This window comes from Erithacus rubecula (genome assembly GCF_903797595.1).
Source record: "Erithacus rubecula genome assembly, chromosome: 6".
Lineage (NCBI taxonomy): Eukaryota > Metazoa > Chordata > Aves > Passeriformes > Muscicapidae > Erithacus > Erithacus rubecula.
This window is the reverse complement of record NC_136688.1, coordinates 25,975,524-25,998,269: the sequence shown is the minus strand read 5'-3', so window position 1 is coordinate 25,998,269 and position 22,746 is coordinate 25,975,524. Positions and strand designations below refer to the sequence as shown.

Sequence of the window (22,746 nt, the reverse complement as noted above, 5' to 3'; positions counted from 1 at the left end):
CACTGCCCCTTCAGAGGGCCCCAGAAGTCAGGGAGCACCATGGTCCTTGGCTACTGTTTTGACCTGCAGCAGCAAATGTCACATTTCTGTCATTGAAGGGGTGCAAGGGGGAAGGGAAGGTCAGAACCAACACATATTTGGTTGTAAAATATAGCCAGGTTTCACAGAAAAAAAAAAAAAAATAGGGCCCAGAGTTTTTTTAAATGCAAACAGTATGGATGAAATCGGTAGTGTCATTTTTCCCTTTACATACAAATATATGTACTTATCACAGCTACTTACAGGAGAGAAAAGCAAACAAAAAATAGCAACAGATCCAAGCCTTGAGAGCTATGCATGAGGAATGTTGTCACAGTATTACTTAAAAAGAAAGGACAAGTATTAATTTGTATATAACTGATGACATTCACCTACTACAATAGATTAAACCTTTAAGTCAATGCTCTTCCTAAATTTTGCACCACTTGTATTTGTGGTTTTGTTATCTCTCTGTATTACTGAAAATCTTGAACATAGCACAGAAGTTTCCCTTGCAGACAAAACCTGACCAATCAGAGTTGCAAAAGTACTGTCAGAGCCACAAAAATGAACAAAAAAGCAGAAGTAAATTCATACTCTTTGCTATCTGCACATCAGACTATCAGGAAAAAAGTTTGTATAGAATAGAGGCTTGTACACATATATAGTTCCTGCAGGTAGCAGGCTAAGATTGTATTACTGTAGACATTTCTAAACTCAGTGACTCTGCATAAGCAAGGTTTCCACACTCTTCAGCTGTCTCCAGCTCACCTTCTGCAAGACTTGTGACCCTGGTGTTGGCATAAAGCTTCACAGTAGCATCATTGCAGAGACAGGGATTCCCCTGAGCAGCAGAGGGCTGAAGAATTCATGCTTTCAATTTCAGACTGAGGTCAAGTACCATGGCTGTTTTCCATTCGTGCTACAACATGCAAGAAGCTAACAAGTGAGAAAAGGATGAGATGACAAAAAACTAGCAGAAAGAAGAAAATCTCAAACCACAAGTGTATCGATGGCTCTAGATGCCTTTCTTCTTGCTCCTACTTTCCAGTAGGTTTTGTCCATTTTCTAGAATATAATGCCTTCCAGTTAAACATACTTAGTTCCACAAAGATATCATGACTGTTCCAAAAAACATGAACCACCCCCAATTAAGCCACAATAATAACTTCTTAGTGTGTCACCCCCTTTTTTGGGGGTTTTGTTTTGTTGGGTTTTTTTGTTTTGGTTTTTTTTAAGGTAGCTTTTTATAAGCGGAAATTTTTTAAATGTAATTTTTTTGCTTATACCTTACCAGGTAACAGTAAAATAAATTTGGACATAAAAAAGCTACATCCAATAAAAAAAAGTTATCCTTTTTGTTATAGTTCTCAGCTCCCTTCCTTGAAGAAATAAAAGGTTTTCTAAAACATTTTGCTTGGTTTTACATATATACATATATTTAATTTTATAAACAGATACTTACATGGTAAAGAGGAATTAGAACTTTTTCTTATATATGGAGAGAATGTTGTGTGCCAACTTTCTCAATATCGTTGGAAAACCTGCTTATAGTTTCAAATACTGCAAATTGTTAAAAATAATTTGAAAAATTTCACACATGAAGCTCCCCTTAGCATTCAGTGGACATTGGATTTAAAAGTTCAAGTTTTTAAAAACAGCAGCTGGAAAAACCCCACCTGCCAGTTCCTCAGTTCCCAGTATCATTTCACGAGGTTTCTAGTCAACTTTTAAAATAAGTATATCTGCAGGTCCAACAGTAAAAAGGGAAATTGCCTTCCACATTCCAATTTTTTAGATTTTTATGCCACAAGTAGATAAAATTACACTTCTGGCAGTCTTTGAAAAAAATGGTTTAAAATAAAGTCCATAGCAATACATATATTTTGCTTGCCTAGCTGCATCAGTAAAAATTTCCTCAGCTGAACATGGACAGATTTTTTTTGTGGAGAACTAATTCTTCGGTAAAAAAATCCAAGCCCTGTGTGTTTCTTGCTAATAATGTGTACTTACAACAGCCTCTACTACTGAGAGTAACTTAGCTGTTAAACTAAACTAGCCTAGGAATATTTTCCACATAAATCCTGGAAGGAATGAGGGGAGAATGTATACTTGTAAATGGTTAACACTCTCTTCCCTCTTCCTCCAATAAATAGCACACACAGGCACACAAAAGGAGAGGAAAACAATTAACCTTCCAACTCCTGAATCTTGGCTTCAACTCCCTGAAGCAGCTTCATGCACGAAATCGACATGTGGAAAGAATAATCCACAGTGACCGACTTTGCTGAGGCTTGTGGAAAACTGGCCCGTGCAGCACAGCAAGCTCCTGCCAGAGATCGGCTGCCGCACAGACCTCAGCGAACGTGCGCCACAAAAGCAGCACCATGTCCTTCCCAGGCATCCTGGAAAACCTCAGGGCTTCAAACCAATCACTGACCACCTCTTCCCTCCCACACTAAAGTTTAACATCCCTTTTCTTTTTTTTCCCAAGGAAAAAAATATAGACATACAAATACGTGCACTAACTTAAAGTCATGTTTTACTCTTTAAGCCAAACAACTTTGTCACATGGCCCCAAGGTCTCCTCTGGATTACTGGCACCATGTCTGTCAGGAGATGCCATCAATTTATTTTAAGACACACAATTTGCTTTCAGTTTGAAACTACTGTTTTAAAGCAAAATCCCATCAGTAATAACTTCCTCTTTATTAAATATCTCAAAATTTGAAAATTAAGTGATGGACAGCACTGCATTGAAGTATTTATTAAAGAACTCACTCATTAATAAAAAAAAAAAAATAAACCTGGGGTGAACTTCTACCAGATCCTCTATTCTACAACTATAATTCCTTTCTGAAGCAGCAATTCTTGCAAGTGCTGTCTGCACACAATTTCAGCTCAGTTCTTTGCTCTATTATTATAAAATATTTTAGGACATGCATCTGTAACTACAAAATATGTTCCAACTTTGAAATTTCTTCTAGTATCTTTTTTTTTTTTTTTGCATTTTGGAGGTAGCAAAACACAGGACTTCCCCCTGAGAGGAGTGCTATGATCGCCTGCTCTCTCCAAGCACACTGAGTACCTCTAGCACACAGACCTCTGTTACCCACTCACACTGCTGCAAAAAATCTCCTCACAGACACTTCTGTAGGCATCTGGGGACCAATAAATTTTAACATACATTGCTGTTTTAGCTCATGCTGGTGGCTCCCTAGATCATTTAGTTTTTCCAACTCCCCGAGATGCTTATCTATTCCCACTGGGCAGGAGTAGTGTTCTCCAATCACTGCTAGAAGAAGCTGGTATAAGCACAAATTTCCATTTATAGATCTCTATTAAAAGGTTTCCTCTCTTGCTCAGGCAAACATTGGGCTCAGTATGGTTACAATCCATCTGTGCACGTATCTGTTAGAAAAGTTATTTCCTCTTAGAGAGGGTTATATTTATTTAGCTGCTCCACTACAGCTGTTCCAAAGCCACTTGGAGTCTAAAAGCATGCTTTTCTGATGCTGCATTTCCCAATGAAATGCCTCAGCTGCCGAGCAAGAGCCCGTGTGGCAGCCTGAAGAAACATTATCTCTCAAAGGGTTTGTGTCCACCCCGCAGCTGAGCTGGTGGTGCCTGGAGCCCCCGAGAGGCAGCTGGCAGCTCCCCCTGTCCCTGCAGCCTGGGACAGACAGACACCTCCAGCAAGTGAGACCCCCTGGGCCACCAGGCACACAACACCCCTGCAAAGGCAGGGGAGGCTCTAGGTGTTTGCAGCACAGCCACAGGGTCCTGCACAGAAAGGCATTCTGCAATACAGTATTTCATCTGGGTCTTGAATGAGGATATTTCAATTTTTCTTTTTTAAATATACAGCCTCTTCTGTTGTTTATACTACTTATTTGGCATTTCTACAAGCTATGAATATACACAGCTTCATGTTCAGCTTCTGCATTGGAAGGAAAGCAAAGTCCCAAAATTATTATAACAAAGTCAAAATTTTATTGAAATAAATTGAAAAGTAGCACTGATAGGATTGAGAGGGAAAAAAAAGAACTGTTTGAAACTAATGTCCAATACACACTTCAGAAAAAAAACCCCTCAAAAATAAATTAACATTCCTGCCTCAAGGCAAATTTTTCCAGCAATTGTATTTAATAATAGTAAGAGACTGGGACTGTCGCTGAACAGATAAGTTGACATCATTCCAGACACATGAGTTTTCCAGATCTTCCTTTTCATATGAAAAAGCAAACAAACAAAAAAAACCCACAAAAAACCGAAACAAAACTAAAAAACCAACCACAAAAAAACCACCACCACTTCTACTGACTTAAAAAAATGCTTGTGAAGTAAACATCTTTCAAGCAAAATGGTCTCAGTGAGTCCAGAAAAGAAATCTTGCAATGCTGGTGTGAGACTGCAAGTTAATTGTGTGAATGAATACAGGGATATGAAATAATTAAGTTACAAATATAACTTAAAACTTTTCAGTAAGATGATGGCAAGTATCATCAAACAAAATGTTTTGAAGTTACTTATTCCCAGCATAAAGTTGTTTTCAACTAAACTGACAATGCAGTTGAGAATTTCTGATGGTATCAGAATATTGAATATTGAAAGCCAAAAGAAAAACAACCTTCACCCATGACAAACTCCCTATTTACTCCATGCAATCTTGTACCAGCTCTCCAAATCAGGACCAGAAGTAGTAGCTACAAGGAGAACACTACAAGAAAGCCTTCCTGTTTTTACTTTCCTCTGCACAGTGGGTAATAGTTTTGTGTAAATCAGTCACAAGCAGAAACCTTATAATAGGAAGGGCAAAGTGTTCACTTTGCAGTTGTTACTGTCAGTTTTTGATTCTGTCTGCTGGGACTCTCTAGCTCACATAGAGCAAAAGCAGTATCAGTTTCACAAAAAATACAGCTGTGTTTTTGAGCACAAATACAACTTCCTTCAGCTCCTTACTGCCCTACAATCCAGTATTACCAGTGTGCAAGACTACAGTGTGCCCTGTCTTTCCTACACTGTAGCCTTGTGTCCAGGACCAATTCTGAATCCAAGCTATAGCTGTTCCAAGTGAAGGGTTAATATTTCAAAGGGTTACAAACAAGCAATCTATAACCAAATATTTCTCCTCCTTTTTCAAGCAAGAAAGCCTTATACTCTTCAAATCTATTGTAGGATGCATTAAGCTGTTTAGTCTTGACAGACTAGTATTATATTTTCATTAAAATATACTGACAATATGCAAAAATGTTCTGAAGGGAAAGCAAAGGGTTAAAACCTCCACAACAGTTGCTGCAAAGAAATAGTAGCAAGTAACTTGACAAAATATTAAGTCTCCTGCATTCAAAGTCATTATACTTTTCCCCTCCTGACAGGGTCAGTATGTCCTGCCAATTCATGAGCTCCCAAAAATAAACCAGTTGAGTAACTAAAGATGTCAATAGATTTTCACATTGCCTCCACACATCCAAAGTGTATGGCTTAGATGGTTACTTGTAAACAGCCAGGCATCCTACACTTAACCTAGAGCACTCTCCTGAGCAAATTCTGTCACTTACAACTACTCTGTTAGAGCTGTCACTGAACAGAGAATATTTTTCCACCTCCAAACTGTACTTCTCTCATAAATCAAGTCACTCAGAAAGAACTGTCTTTTTAAAATGCTTTATAGCACATAGCAAAATTGATTAGTTCTATTCATCTTCACAATAAAAAAAATCACAACAGAGCAACTGAGAGATATAAAAAACGCCCTGAACCCATGCTACAAGGGAGAATGTTGATCCACCACTTTCTTTTCTTCCATCTTTGACCTTTTCAGTGACACTGCCAAAGTTACCCAACTGAGAAACAGAAAAGTATGAAATAGCTCTGAGTAAGAAGCAGACTGAAATCACCTAAGTGCACAGAACCAGGGAGATAATAAATTTGTTCACTGACATGATTGAAAGCCAAGTAAGTAACCTGCTCAGGGAAACTACTCAATCTGCCCCACACAGAAATTGAAGCACTAATTTCTATGCATGCATTTCTAGAGTGCAATCCAGAAGCCTCCATTCCACAGAATGAGAACAAACATGACAGGATTAAGTAAAGAACCAAAATTCAGGTTTTTAATCACAATGTCCAGGGAAAAGCCTGTCAAGAGGGCCCATAGCAGATGAATATAGGCAAATATGTATGTGCAATTAAACAAAAAATTGTTATTTCACCCAAGGCTTAAGTGCCACTATCAGCTGGAGGTCCACAGAGGGTGCCAAAAACCATTTCTGAACAGCCATGTCAACTCCTTTTCAAGGAGGTGTCAGAGGGTCTGGACTCCTCTACAAGGTCTGCTGACAAAAGACTCACCCAGACACAGAGATGCAAATTCAGACTCACATACCACACCTTCCCCTATCAAGAGCCCCCATCAATTAACTCCTCTGCGTGGGGCAGGATCTCTCCATTTCTACTCACATTATGCCACTGTTAGGCCAGAATATGGTTTTGTAGCCTCTTGGTTGAAGACTACTATCGCATTTTAAACGAGGATGGTAACACAGCACAAACGATGTAAAGTACTTGTCAGCAGTGAGCTTGCAAGAAAGGGAGAAGACTGGTAACATTTTGTTGTATGTCCTATAACAGCAGAAAACAAATGCTTCCTGATTTGCATTTTGCAGTCTTCTATTTCAAGCCTGCCTGCCTTTAGTCCTACTTATCGTATAGCTGTCTAACAGCTTGTAGATGCAAGTGAAGACTCACATATTAGAAACAGGAAGTTCCATGACTGGAAGACCTAATGCTCTTCTTCATGAGGGCAAAGAGCATGACTTGTTCTAAGCTCAGGGTACCTGTTCCTTATTGCTGCCCATTTTAGTTTCCACATAAGCAGGTTGTTATGTCAAAGTATGAATAAAAGGCTCAATGAAATCATAAATCATCACTTCCCTTTAAGGGTGGGACGCCACAGAAAGAACAATAAAAGCACTTCAGGCTACTAAAAGAGATTAAGAGCAAGATTTTACTTAAGATTTTAAAAGGCTATGCAAAGCCATTACCTTCTTGAGAAGAGTAAGAATGTGACTTCTTAAATATTTTAACCCAATTAATGTTAGAAAGCTCCCCCTAGCTTCAATTTCCAGACTATATTCCTGAAACAGATCTCTGTAAGAGCTGCTGGTACAGGCCCTATCACAGCATTGCAATCTCCACTAGCAAATGAGATCCTCAAATTTGCTTTTGACAAAAGGGACACTTATAGATTGCTTAGCTCTCCCAAGGTCTAAGTGCATCCTGCACCTTTGTAGCATATTATTCAAACTAAAATGGTAAAAACCTGCAGTAAAACTATATTGCCTCAAAAAATGAAAGTAAAACTATAGACTTACCCATGTAGCCTGACACCAGGTGCAATTTTTTTAATTAATGCTCATGATGTCAAGATGTCCTGGTTCCAGTCAGGACAGGGTTATTTTTTGTGGAAGCCATGAGGGGCACAGCTAGATCATGGAGGTTACTCTACATCATCTCATGTCACTGCTGGGATGGAGGAAAAGGACTTTCTTCTAGGGAAAAGGGGTTCCTTTCAGGGCAAAAAATGTGGCAGAGGGAGCCATCAGCTATTTTGCCGCTGTTACTGCTCCTTTTGCTATCTCATTGCTGTTTCCAGTAAACTGTTCTTAGCTCAACCCACAATCTTTGCTTTTTGTGCCTTTAATTCTCCTCTTCAGCCCATCAAAGTGGGAGAGGAGGGGAAAAAAGAGAAAATCAATGTATGGTTTGGAGAGTGGGGGCACTGGACTGGGAAGTACCATTCCTAAATCTTGACAGAAGAGCAGAAGAAAAACATCTTATACAGGCCTGAATTATACTCAAAATCCCTCTTCAGAAGATCTCAAACTCTAGAGAATATAGAAAACTGGATTTTTTTGTTTGTTTGTTTGTTTCCTAAGGAATTATCTTTCTGTACTTGAAACCAAAGGGTTGCTGCAAACATTAGTTCCATTTCTGCTCTTCAGCTGAGTAACATGTGAACCAGTTCAAACATAGAGTTTTCTTGTTTGCTTTTTGTCACATGGTCCTTGGAGTCTGCTATTATGGTGGTAGAGGCTGAAGTAAGCATTTCCAATTTGAGATCAAAATTCCAAATATAGTTTAAATACCAATATCTCCTATGAAGGAAACATTAAGAATTTCTAAATCTAAGTATCTTCCTATATTGGCACTTTTTAATTTTGTGTGATCATGAGAATGTTGGTTTGTGGGTTGTCTTTTAAAAAAGTTTTGCTCTTTCATCTAAATGTCATTCTTACAGAAGTATCAACAGTAACTTGATAGTACTATAACAATAGAATATTGCTGATCAGGATTGGAACAAACTATTGATTTATCATCACTGGGGAAAAATAAATACTTCTGTTAAGAAAAAAGTAAAAGCCATTTCAACATCACTTTAGTCAGCACAGAAGCAGCATCATCTTGCCAACACGGATGTTTTAACACCAACTCCAAGTATCAAATACAGTGTCCCTTTCACTAAATGTCCATGTATGTGTGGTCAAGCAATTGCTGGTGTTGACAAGTATTTGGGCCACTGCCCTTGGTCTCATACTTGCCTAATGACACCTCTGACAGAGGTGCCTAGCAGAGAAATCTATAAAGTCACTAAAAAGCATCAGTGCAAGCTGGAGGCCAGTGGAGGGTCTCCAGCCTTGCTCCATCACTTCTGTGTTAGAAATGCATTTGTGACTCATGCCAGCTTCATCTATCTCCTGTGCTTAATTCAGCAAATATACATTCTTGCCACTCTCAGACAAACAAACAAAGACCTGCATCATGGCATTCATGTGTGCACAGGCAGGCTAGTTCATTTTAAAATGCCAGGAGAGATTACCTGAATAAGGAAACTGAATTTTCCAGTGTGCAATTTATATCAGTAGTTATTGTTGTTGTTATTATTATTGTTATTAAAGAGCTCTTCCAGTTGCAGAGAAAAACTTTACAAATCAAGGCTTCAAATCTGCATTTCTTTTGCTAACAAAGCTCTCTGTATTTTAATTTCCTCTCTAAAGGTAAGGTAACTAGGTTTATTTATATTGCAAATTAAAAAAAAGCCCAGATAGCTTTGTTCATCTTTTAAATAGAAAAATATCATCACTGAGTTCAATAAAGCTTCTTTCAGGGAAGTCCCTTATTCACTGTTAACAAGTGCAAACCCAGAGTATATTATCAGCTATATAACACTTCTCAGGTTTTTAATTCCTCAATTCTTCAAACGTTTATTCTTTACATCTCAAATTCAAAATTAAAATAAATTGCTTATAAGGAGTCTCACATTCTTTTGGTATCTTCTTAGGCAATAAAAGGTCTTCTTATTACAGATCAAGTTTTTCTACAGAAACATTTACAGTGTGTTTTCTGTAGAAAGAAAGCTGCAATTGCAAAATAAGTCAGCTAGTACCATACCTGAAATATTTCACTTTTGCCAAAGAAAAAGGATTAAAACAAGGAGGAGTCCCATACTTCAAAAGGGAAGCTGTTCCCATACTTCAAAAGGAAAGAAAATGTCTTAAATATCCTCTTGACTCTTAAATGTATTCAGAAAATCATGATAACAAAAGACCACTTCAAAGACGAAATTAGATCGGAAGAATGTGAGGCTGATAATCAAATGCAACATTTTGCACAGTTCTTTACTTACAATCACATCCTTCATGTGCAAAGGCTTCCTAGTTATTCATGGAGGACAGCTTAAGCCCCTAATAACCTGAATGCTTTACTAGTATGACAAAAGTCCAGCTCTTGTTTTTAATATATTCCTTTTCTTCTATAGAGGCATCTCAACATCTCTTAAAAATGTTTATTTAAACAAATATTGTTTGGAAAGACTACATTATTTATTCATATATACTTATATTTTCTAAAAAATTGCAAATTCAATAGCTTTACAATAAAACATCCAAATAAATTTGTATTATTAATTAAATATTATAGATACTATAACTGTCCCCAGTACAAAGTATGTCTTATGCAGGAAAATATTTAGAGTTTGTCACAAAAGAGTCAAAGAGAATAATTCAACTCAGAATTTTTGAAGTCATGAAATCAAACTAAATCATAGGGGCAGTCAAATTTCCCTTTGCCAGTTTCACATATGTGTGCATTTGGGATCCTAAGTTGTCATCACTGGAACCTCCTAAAGGAGTCAGAATGTCTTACAGCTGCAGCTCTCTCTCCTCTCACCAGGAATTTGGCAGTGCTGGGATTTTGTTCTCAAATGGTGTAAAACCAAACTTAAATAGGAAAATACTTTGCTAAATTCTTCTCCACCCAAGTGTAGTAATTTCCCACAAGCACAGCAAACTCTCCTTTCAGGAAGTACATTAAAGAATACATTATGTAGAGAGAAATAAAAGCCTCAAATTGAAACAGTTTAAACCCCCAAGAGTTTTGTTAAGGATATTATAAAATTGTAAACAACAATGCAATTCTTGACAAATTACCAGGTGACATATGCAGGAGTTGAAAAGGAAATGCTCAAGGAATCCCAGGTGTACACAAGCATAGCAGATAAGGCCACACCTAAGAATATGTGATTAAGTCAAGTTTGAAATCATGCAACATCCTCATGCAACTTGGGATCCAAACAAGAATGCACTTTTACCTATGAACTACACCATAACAAGGCTACCTGGAGATTATTCAGACTTCTGGGATTAGTTTCAACTTTGGACCTCATTGCCATGCACAGGGCAGACAAGGTGACAAGCATTCCAGCAGGCTGACTGCCCACAACACGCAGCTCCAGAGAACAACAGGCTCTGGTTTGTCCATGTTTAAGGGAAGCAGCCACTCTGATAGCTGGAAATTCACCATCTGTACCACAGATAGGCTGCAAAACCAAACCAGTATTTCAAGAAGTCCTATCAGTTACAAGCCCTCCAAAAAAGAAAAGAAAAAATAGACAAGACAACAACAAAACTTGCAGTTATAATTCATGCATGTTTTGGTCACCATTACTCTAGGAATAACATAAGCAACATTATCAAAGAGAACAAATTAAGATAAACCCCAAAATATAGCTTTATATTAAAAGTGAAAATAATAATACAGTCAAACAAAAAGCTTCAATATGGTTTAAAAAAATTGGAAAAAACCAAACAAAACTTCCCAAACTACTCTAGCGTAGTAGAGGAAAAGAAACATTGGTTCTCAGGGGAACCGAGTTATAAAATGAGATACACAAGGGTACATAACAAATAGTGTGTGTGCATATAAACATACACAAACATTTGTCTTCCTAAAATAAATGAGAAGTAGATATACCAATATATATCATTGTACTGTAACCTATTCTATTATGGGGAAAGCCAAGCAACTGAGAACGAACATGAAAACAGGCAGCAAAGAAAAAACGAAGCAAGAATACTGACTTGATTCCTCTTCCTGTCTCTTTGCATCCCAACTCTGAACATGTAATGTATCAGTAATGTATTTAGTAAAAAAGATATCAGAACTGTTTCTCAGTTTACTATTTCAGGTACTAATAGCACTTAACTTGTTTCAATCCTTACCAATGGTGAAGTCAAACTATATAGAACCTAAACATTAATTTTCACTAATTAAGAGTAAAAAGGAAAGCAGTATTCCATGCTTTGCTGTAAGCCTTTCAAAATGTCTTTAAGAACAAAAATAAAATTAACACACGCTGAACACTTTGCCACCCCCTCCCAATCTAGCTCTTCCCAATTTTCAACTTCTTGATTAACAGCAGCCATCAATTCAACAAGGGGCATTAATGTAATTTACTTGTACATAAAAAGAACATTAATTTTGGGCTATGTACATTTCAAAGAATATCTGTACATCATATAATAGACAGATTAATGTATTAAATTAATTTAAGCCTTGTTATCTGGCAGCTATCAGTTGCACAAAACACAATAAAAAGCTTTACGAGAGCCTGAAAAGCAAAGAATTAATTACCAAGATTATCTCTACATCCACATTCGAATGGCTGCTCCCAAATACCTGGACACTGACTGCATTCAAAATGCATGTATCCACCCTTTTTCCCAGTGTGCAGAGTAGAGCTTTCCCTCATAACTTTTTTCAGTCACTGGAGTCGATCAGCAGACCACTAAGGGCTACAGTTGGACACGGTTCAGAAACAGAAGTTGAGCAAAGCATTGTGAAGTGCTCCTTGAGCAGCCTCCTGCTGCAGACACATCCTATTTGCGCCCTTCGAGCTGCTGGAGCTGCCAAGGAGCTTCCACACGGAATGCAAGTGGCTGCTATGCAGCTACAAAAGCTTCAATTATTACTTGACCAGCCACCTCTTGCAGGGACCTCTGTAATACATAACGAGGATTTCTTAGTTTGAAGGCTCAAATCACACCAGGGTGAACGTGTGATTCAAAGTACGAGCAACTCCTGTCTGACATAAAGCTCTCTGCCACACTTGCAATTATTAGGGAAGGTCCTCAGGATATTTCCTTGAATTAGCAGTTCATCCCTCCTATTTACAAATTGCTCAGTGACAAGTCTTCCCTTTGGATGTGACTCACGAGCCTTGGTTTGCCCGTGCCAGAACCTGCAGCTTTTTGGGCTTGTATTGCAAAACCTTACCACCAGAGCTGCTACCTCTCTCACCTCCCCATTTTGCACTATGAACACAGAAAGAAAAGTGGTTTATTTCTCATGTCTCTCAGAATGTAACTCAATGCACTGGAGACAACATTCATATTTACTATGTTTCATTTTAGCATAAACTGTAATTTACTGAAACCAGTACTAAGATTTTATGCAATGCTCCAGGAAAAAAAAAAAAAATATTCCAGGGTTTTGGTATTTTGGGTGTTTTCCTTTTTATTATGGGGGAAATGTTTAGAAAAAGTTAAACAGCAAAAAAAACACGCCAGCTCTTACCAACATTCTCATTCCACAATTTGATCAGTAGATAAAAAAAAGTAGATTTACTAAATGTTTACCCAAACTCAATAGAAAACTATGTAAGTTTCTTGAGAAAACCTTCAAGAACTGCTAAGCATACAGAAAATATACACACCTTTGCAAACAGGGCCACGGGCTAGGCAGATTTCCACTCTGATTCATGGCAGTCCCTGTCTCCTTACGTGCCTGGGCACACCTCCACACACACACCACCAAGGTGGCCATTTCCAACGAAAGGCTGCATGTCCTCAAGTCAGGGGCAACTTAAGGGCTTGATTAGCAGCTTGACAGAAAAGTATCACGAAAGGGATGACAGGCTTGAAAATATCTCCTGTGGTTCTGCAGCCAGCACTGACGGAGTGAAGGTGCAAAGAAAAAAAAAAAAAAGAAAACTAATATTTGGAGCATTTATGCAGGCTTTTGAAAAGCTTGCATTGTGCTACAGCCCTCATCATTTCCTATCACCACTACTCCCATGCACCTGGATGGGTTAAAGGCTAGCACAGCTACACCTTTGTTTTGCTAACATGCACACAAATGTGTATGTATCTATGACTAATTCCACTGAGAACCACAGGACAACTCAAGGACATGTAAGTTACCTACTGTTTTGTAGACAAGTCCAAAAAATCCTGGCCAAAAACTCTCTCCTACCACATTGGTTGTGAAAACGAAAAGACTTAGCATAAGGAATAACTGTGTTGTATCACTACCACAAATAATTCAAGAAATCTTTAAGAACTACACCAGAGGTAATTTTGACATTAAAACATCCACTGTAACATAGATTGGTGAGTCAGTCAAAACATTAAGTACAACTTCATGAAAAAACTACAAGAACATCTCAGTAATACACGAATTAACATATATTTGTTTAATACGTTGAATTAAAACAATATGCTCCAATAAACTTACAGAAGATAGTTTGTCACTAAGACAGTTTGTTAAATGACCAAAACACAAAAACACTGTCAGCAGATCATTTCATTCTTCATTAACAAAGCCACATACATTTTACATGAAGCATTTTCTTGACAACCTGAGGAAACTACCAATAATAAGATGATCTGTGTCCTCAGTAAAATATGTTTTAGTTGAACACCAAGAAGTTTTAAAGCAGCTTTCCATTTTTATAGTACTTTTCATTGCAGTGCTCAAAATAATTTACAAGCCTTTGTGGCATTTGTTGAGATAGCTATAACAGCTGAAGATAACCCTTGTAGAAAATTGTCTCTAATGTTAGAAAGGCCAGTTTCTGAGCACCAGATCTGAAATCTTTCAGATCTGATATGTCACGAATTCCAATACTCCCAAAACTAAGCTGATAAAAATAACTGTTGACCAGCATTTCTGAAAAACAAATCTTAGGGACCTCAAGTTGTACTCACAAGAACTTTGGCATAATGATGATGTTCTTTAAAGTCCTAGCTAAAAGCCTTGCTAATACAGTGTCTGTGGTGCACTTTCTCAATGCCTCATACTATCCCTCTGCCAACACTGCCTGCAAGATCACTGAACCAAATGCAACTTCTGAGTTAAAGTTGAAAAAGCATGCTCTGAGCATACCACTGGTCTGGTAGTTCTTTCAAGCTCTTTAAGTTTTTGTGGCCTGACACGAAGCTCTCCCCAATGCTATTCTCTCAATTTCCAAGCAAGCTGGCTGAACTGCAGTTGCTAATTTTAATATAGGTATTTTTCCCCACACAAGTACACAGAAAATCAGGCCAGAGCAAGAATTTCGCTAAACGTGCAGGACTGTAGCAAACCTGCTTGGATTTCACCGGCTATATAATCACTTTAGAAACATGAACCCGCAGATTCAATGAGCTTTCAATTTCTGTCTGCTGTGATTTCAGAAACTACTAGTGGCGTTTCTGCTGAGTATTTCAGATCTGTGATTTCTACGATCGGCCTCACTCCACTTCTACTACCTTCTTCTAATTCTACGAAGAAGTCAAAGAGGAACGTGGCAGTTCAATGCAGAACACACTCTCTTTTTAGCATTTGCAATGCAAAACTAGGTTTTGTTCGGTACAGAAATCTTGCACAATAGCCTGCGTATACGTATTCGTTCCAACAATGCTGTCCTATGCAATCACTCTGTAATTACACACAGTCATAAAGCTGCTGCTGTTGCTGCTTGGAACTGCAGTCTCGCCCTCTAAACAACCTAATAGTCTCTGCATTAGGACATTTCTTTTTCTCTCTTCCCCTCCCTTAACTGCTTGCTCCAGAGTACAGGTGGCCTTTACACTAAGTGCAAAACACGTAGTCGGAATGAAATCAACTTATTATGTAAAAAAATAGATTTTTAAAGAAAGAATGTAAAGTAAATCTCTGTTAGCAAATAGAATATTTCACTAATTCTGCAAGCTGCAACCACACAAGACTTTATAAACCAAAAATAAATCCTGCTTACGCCTGTTAAAAAAAAACCCCGTAAGTATTATATAAGACTCTCACATACGCGCGTAGGTGTATTGTCAGCTTTTACTGCTAAACTGCAACGAATCGGTCTTTTGCAGTTGCTGCCAGAAAAGAGCTGTACACTTGAGAGCACGGGATTTTTCAAAAATTATCTAACAAATTCCTCCCCACCCCCCTCCACTGCGTAAACCCCAGCAGAGCCATCCGACCCCGGCCACGATGTGCGCCCAGCGGCGGCCGGGACTCGGGGCCCCCGCGCACGCCGGGCTGCCACGGCTCCGACACGAGCCAAGGGAACCTCCCGCCGCCCCAAACCAGACCCCAAAACTCCATCCGCAGGCAGCTCACCCGGACACAGACACATCCTGGAAGCGCTGCCGCAGCCATGCAGCCACGAAGAAACCCCTCCGGAGCGCTCGTAAGAGGATAGGGCAGGAGGCGATGGCTCAGCAGCCGAGCCCGGACCCCCGCAGCAGGCGGGCCGGGAGCGCCGCTGCCCCGGCCCCGTGGGGCTGCGCGGCCCGGGCGCGGAGCCAGCCGCCCCCGTCACCTCCACAGGTACTTCTGCTCCTCATCCTGCACCCAGCGACCACAAACAAAGCACGCACCACCACCCCCAAAAGAAAAGCTCCAGGAAAGACACCCCCTCTCCAAAATGGCAGGAAAACGGAAGCAAATCGTGCAAATCTAAAAAAAAAAAAATAAAATAAACGCTCTGAAAACAGGAGAAGGAAGAAAGAGAACGTACTGGCTCACCTGCGCAGCCAGGCACGGCGGCCGCCGCGGGGAAACATGGAGCGCCTGTTTGCAGAAGGGGGGCGGAGGAAAGAAGGAGCGGGGGAAAAAAAAAAACCAAAGTTTGTTTCTTTCTCTCCGGGACTCAGCGAAAGCGTCACTTCCTAGTGCGGTAAGCGGGGAGGCTCCCGGGCCCGGGCTCCTCAACTCCTCCTCCTCCCGCCTTCCTCCTCCTCCCTCCACGGCGCAGCTCCCTGCCGGCCCTCAGCGCCTCATCCCTGCACGGGCCTGGGCCCCCTGCCCTTGTCCACGGATCTCGGCTTGACCTTCTGCGCTTGGCTGTCGCTGCTGTTGGCAGCGAAGGAGAGGAAATCCCCAACGAGTGAGGGGCGGGCAGAGAGTTCGCAGCACTGATTTGAAAGCCAAGCCCTGCAAAATACTGCCGTGTCCAATACCCGGCGGAAAGCGCCGCTTTGATGCCCCGGGTTCAGAGCCAGCCTCTTCAGCGAAATCAGGCTTCGTGTCCTTTCTCCCTAAAGAAAAACAAAGAGCATTTGGTTTTTAAGGAAACCCTCGTACCAGAGGAAAATACGCTTTTCTGTTTACACTTTTCGGTCCCTTTTCTCACTTTTTTGGAAGAAAACGTGTGTGGGGGGGAAAAAAGAATGAAGGAAGGAAGAAAGGATTTTAGTCTAATGCAAAGCCTCAGGTCATGTCTATACTGTCGGCTGTTTAACCAACGCCTGAAATTTACTTTCACAAGAACTCATACTTATGAGGTTTCTAAAAATGTCCAGCTCCTCTTCTGGAATATGGCTTCCTCTGCTGCCTTGGTCCGAGAATAAAAAACACAGTGTGCTGACAAATGCAGGCACGCTACTCTACCCTACCAAGGCAGGAAATAATGAAGCTGTTTTGTCACTGCTCCCTCTGTAGACTGCTCTGCTACTCGAGTTTGTTAACAATCAACGAAACTTTTAGATTATAAAATAAACTTTAGACAGCATTCACAGATTAGATTCACATTCGGTGAAACGTGGAGCAACACAAAAATTCCAAACGTTTTTCTCCAGTGTGCACATTGCCACGTGTTTATCTTCATCCAGGCTCAGATCATTCAGTGCTCACAGCAGCATTGCTAGGTTTTGGGCAGTTTCCCTTCCAGCATGTTGCCTTATAGAGTGAAATATAGAAGTAATTTTTGCACTGCTCACTGTAGTTTGTGTTTCTTTCACAACAGCTACTTGCAGAAGTTTTTGCCAGGGAAGCTCAAGATGTGTAGAAACAGGAGCCCGGAGAAGTGACTTGCCCATGACTATACAGATGCATAACCAGGTTACTCTGATGAGTCCCAGGTCAGCAGTCTAATTACCACACCCAATCTTTTCCTGTCGTGGTGCAGAGGGTAACAGTGAGACGCATGGTGGTGAAGAGCAGAATAGTAGCCACAGGTACTACTGGTAAGGGTTTTTTCTTTCACAACCAGAGGTATCATTTGATGCAACACTGTCTCAATAGGACCTTCAAGGAAAACTCTGCTGTAGCACCATTAATACATTTGCTCTTCCAAAGTCCCGATAGACTGGAACAATAGGTCAATAACTATTTAAATCAATACAGAAAGAATATTCCCAGATGTACACAAATTACCTAATATGTAAAGCAAACAAAATTATTGAACATATAATATTTGCTGTAGTCAAAGGCATATAACTCATTAGTTTAATTTGCCCTAATAAAGATTGAAAAGAGACATTCAATAAACTGGAGTTATTTCCTCTCTGTTATGTTGGGCAATCGGTGACTCCCATGAAGCACATCAGATATTGATGAGATTGAAATTATTCATGTCAGCTTTCATTGGGGGGAAAACAAACCCAACCAAAAACAAACACAAACCCCACCAGTCTTCTATGATTTTTAAATTATGTTCTAACAGCAAAGTGCATCTCTTTGTTGCACACAGTACAAATTCATGTTGTACTTCACCTGTTTGAACGCTGGGAGCAAAATGATGAGCAGCATCTTGTGTTTCACAATACTTAATCACGTAAAAGCAGTAGACAATGGCAGAAACGTCATCATCCGGCTACAGAAGCTAGCATTGCACAGAGCAGGGAGGGTGCTTTCTATCCTGCTAGAGGAGATATTTTAAACTGCTGGGTTTGATAGTTCCCTCCTAAATAAAGTATCAGGTAGATAGGAATCCTGCAGATCCAAAGATAACATAGTAACCACAAGGACAAAGCTGAAACACACTGTGAAATGCAAAATCTATAGGAAAGGATTATTGTATTTCCTAAACATACCAAATGGGATGAGAACAAAAACAAGCAAGCAGGTAGGTACATCAACAGGTTTATAGATCTAAAATAAAAGAAACACACTTCAAAGACACCATGGTGTTTATTGAACTGTATGTTAGTGTTTATTTTCCTGAGCAATAAAAGTTTTATGAAGTGTTTTGTAAGGATTTTACAGTTAAGCACTCTTCAATTGTTTTTCTGTTCCTCACATTACATGGTCCTTATATCTTCTCCAGAACCAGCCATCATAATTCTCTTCTATTCAGTAACAGTTTTTGCTATGCTTTTTAAAAGTTGGGTTTTTTTTCCTTTCCTCAGCATATTTTGAGACTACATAATGGCTGCACTTCTATCAGCTTTACCGTGACAAAACTTAATACACACGTATTCCCTGTTACATCATTATTTTGTTACTACACTGGAGGAGATTGGAAGATCTCCTGGCTATCAGCATATAAAATCTTCGTTTTCTTTGACTTGTACAGACACATCTTGTAGTGTAACAACATCGACTCATGTCATTAATACACTGGATTGCACTGAGTCAGAATTTGGATTAAAGACTATGCTTTGCAAACTTAAGTTTGCAAAACCGAGCCACAGGCTCAGTAGGTGGCACTCTTTTCACCAGGTCAGAGTAGAGCCAAAGCTCCATCCTCTGTAGTTCTCAGGAGTTGAACTTGTGCTCCAGTATGATGGGAGACAATATAATGCTATTAGTTCTCCCTAAAATTAAGTATAAAATGAAAGTCTTAACCACTGTAGCTAATAAGAAAGCATTTACACCCTTTGTAATAAGAGTTTCAGATTCTATTAAGCCTAAAGCTTAATCACACTGAAATTTCCTCTAAAATTTTAATAGGACATGATTTTTATTTAAAAAAATTAATGTCAGCATAAACCAGTAATGAATAGCTGGTGTATTCAATGCTCAGAGGCAGGGCTGCCTCTAGACAAGCCAGAGAATGGACTGACAGGAGCCATGTGAAGCTCAACACAGACTAATGCAAAGCCCTGCACTTTGTGCAGGCTGACCTGCCATTGCACAGGCTGGGACAGGCAGGACACTCAGTGTCCCTTAATAAGATCTGGGCGTCCTGGTGGACAGTGGGAAAAACACCAGGCAGCCATGAAGGCTCACACCATCCTGGCCTGTATAAAGAAAATCCGAGCTAGGTCAAAGGGAAATTACTATTCCCCTTTACTCATAATTTGGTAGCCCTGTTTCTGGAGTATTGTGTGCAGTTTTGGGCATCCCAATATAAAAAAGATGTTAATAAATTGGAGCTAGTAGAAAGTTAAGATGGCCAGGGGCTGGAATAGATGTCCTCAGCAAGGAGAGGCTAATGGAAACAGTGGTAATTTGAACCAGCTAGTGAGGATAAGTGAAGCAATGAGCAACACCATTTGATTTCAGTGTTGAGTCTGCTCTGAGCAGAAGATTGAACTGGTGACCTCCCAAAATCTCCTCCAACTTGATTGATACTATGATTCAAGAAGCAAATCCCTTTACCTAAGAGGACATAAGAGGAGACTTAATTAAATGACAGTTAAATAGCTTGAAAATTTCTTGTAGGAAATATGAGTGATTGTATCTGTTTCAGGTTTGTTGGGCATTAGTTTTGAGCTTGTGAATTTCAAAGACTGTCAGCCTAATTACAAAGAAAGCTCTTCCCTCATAGTCACCATTTGCCAGCACTGTTACAGGAGAAAATTTGTATTAAATACCAATGTCTGTCTCTGATCTCTGTCAGAATTAACCACTCAAGTTGCTACATTTGAAATATTGTGCTAGGGCACAACTTCTCTTGGGAAAACTTTATGCAGACAGATAAAATGTTTGTAAAGAAGGGGTTTGGATTATTTAAAAGAGTTTTCAAAAGTTAAAAAAACCCCAAACCCTTGTACCTATATTTTACTCTTCATATCTGACTTTAAAATTAAAACACTTCACTAAAGCAAGATTTGAGCAAGATTCAGCTTCTTTGATCAGCCTGGGGAGAAAATACAGGTATTTATAGAGCATGCATGTGTAAATACATATGTATACACACACAGAGTGACCTGGCTCCCTAGAACCAGGAGGAAACTCTTTTACATGAGGGAAAGGGAGGGACACTGTGGTTTAAAGAAGAAACCACATGTAAAACAAAGTTATTCACATTGCTTAAACACTACTGAAAGGAGCTCAGATGCCATGGTGGGAAAGACAGTGTGGGAATCTATGAAGTACCAATTATATGGCATACTGAAAACCAGGTCTGTTGAACCTTTCTTCCTAATTTTGCTAGCTTATGTAAGAAGACTTTGCAGTCTTTCTGCATATACTATCACTTTTCCCAGAATACCACATTATTTGCTTGTTTGTTTTATAAGTAACAGTCTGTGATATCATTGTTCATCAAAATTGAGAAAAATACAGTATTTGAAGAAGCTAAGTGGTGAGCTGAAGGTCACATGGGGGTTCAATAGTCCACATGTAAACTCTTCTGTCACACTATTCTTTTCCTGTATTTTAGGAGCTCAATATTCAGATTGTACTAAACTCCAACATGCCCATCACCAAAGTGTCACTGATCTATACATACAATAATAGGACACCAAATGTTTTTTGCTGTTCAATTGACTGAATAGCGACACAAATCTTTCTGAAAATTAGGTTCAAGTTACCTTAAGGAGGATGATATTAAATAAAAACAAAAAACCACTACAACAAAAAAGATATTTTTAAAGAGCTGACTGTAAGCTGTCTCTGATTTTTTTAGATATTTATTATATTTTTGCACATACTGTGTGAGAGGAACAATTACAAAATAAACTGATGAATATATGCATATTAGGACTCTGAAAATGTAATACACCATAAATTTTTTATCTCTATTAAGCTATTTATCATCATAATTTAGATAACATAAATAATAATACTGCTATCTTGGGAAAAGTAATAAATAATTATGCACTGTGTAAAAATATTTTTAGGATTCTGTAGTATTTGTGTTACATATTATTTATATGTGCAAGATATATATATTTATCTATGTATGTATGTACGTATTTAGAAGAACATCCTTAAAGCAATCTCTTACAGAGAACATCAACTAGGAACTCCTTCTGAGCTTCAGTAGCTCATATATTACAAGTAGCAATCTCAAAGCCCATTTCAAAGCATTTGACACTTACAGTCATTCAAGGAACTTTTAGCCCAAACAGGTTTCAGTGATAATGACTCAGAACCATTGCAATTAAATTGAAATACATGCTGCATAAATCTAGGGGCAGCAGGGGAATCATAAAGTGAGCATTTTCTAGAGCCAGGTTCCATTGGCAGCCCATGGCACTCTCTCATGAGGATTCATCCCTTTTCCATCACATAAATAAATTATAGAACAGCAGGGGAACATAAACCATTGTGGGAGACACCAACAAGTATAAATAGGACATATGTGACAGGCAAGTATCAAATACAGAGGATAATCTGCAACCACACCATTACGTACCTTGATGACCTTATCTGTCCCTCTACTCCTTAATCCTTCTTTTCTGTCACTCTGTGCTTGCCTGTGCTGGCAGTTTGCATTGGTGCAAGCCAGGCTGCAGCTTCTTCTGTCATGACCATTATACTGTAACATTTTTGGTGGATTGCTATGCAGTTTTTATTCTTCTCAGATTCACAAGCAAGTTGCATCATACTGATTTCCTTGCCTGGACTCAAGTAGTATTTTGGCAGTTCTCCATGATTCCTTATAATACTGAGTTGTGACCTATCCCAACCAGTTGATCTGTTTATCTCTGTGATCTCTGAATATTCCTTGTATTTTGCATAAAGTATATAGCATATTCCATTATAAAGAAAATTAATTCAGTTACTCTCTTCTTTTTTTTTTACTACAAATCTCATTGTGGAGTTTGTTCTTTTTTCCTCCTCTTATCCTTTTTTACTACAAAATTTAAAGGGTTTTTTTCTTGTCCATGGGAACCTTAAAAGGCTTGTACTTATACTACCATCTACAACAATTTTTTTCCAATTCTACATAGGGCATAAAACACAATTTCATAGCAACAGCCCTACCTAGAATGTGGTATTCCAAGGCAGGAATGCTTCCCAAATATGGATATGATAATATTATGTATGTGGTCCACTGAGTGTTTGAACACTATTTATGTATTCCGTTAGTAAAAAAAAAAAAAATTCTTCATGGCTGCCACAGGACTGCCAGCCAGAAAATGCAGCAATTTCGACAGTAAGCAATGAAGTTTTTTATCAATGCATCTTGGACATTTTGCAACTACTCTGAAAACTCTCCCCTCCTACATGCTAAGG

The 22,746-nt window shown here is 39.0% G+C and overlaps 1 protein-coding gene across 3 annotated transcripts in view; it reads right to left on the bottom strand.

The window, feature by feature from the left end:
- MIDEAS (mitotic deacetylase associated SANT domain protein) overlaps nucleotides 1-16,441 on the bottom strand; it is a 50,384-nt gene extending 33,943 nt beyond the window's left edge. Inside the window, exon 1 of one of the 3 annotated variants that reach the window (XM_079309545.1) lies at nucleotides 16,141-16,441. The gene's annotated coding sequence lies outside the window, so the exon portion shown is untranslated. Of the gene's footprint in view, nucleotides 1-6,480; nucleotides 6,596-15,732; nucleotides 16,002-16,140 lie in introns of those variants that run through there. The other 2 variants (XM_079309546.1, XM_079309547.1) reach the window with 2 other exon arrangements.
- Between the last annotated feature and the right edge of the window lie 6,305 nt (nucleotides 16,442-22,746).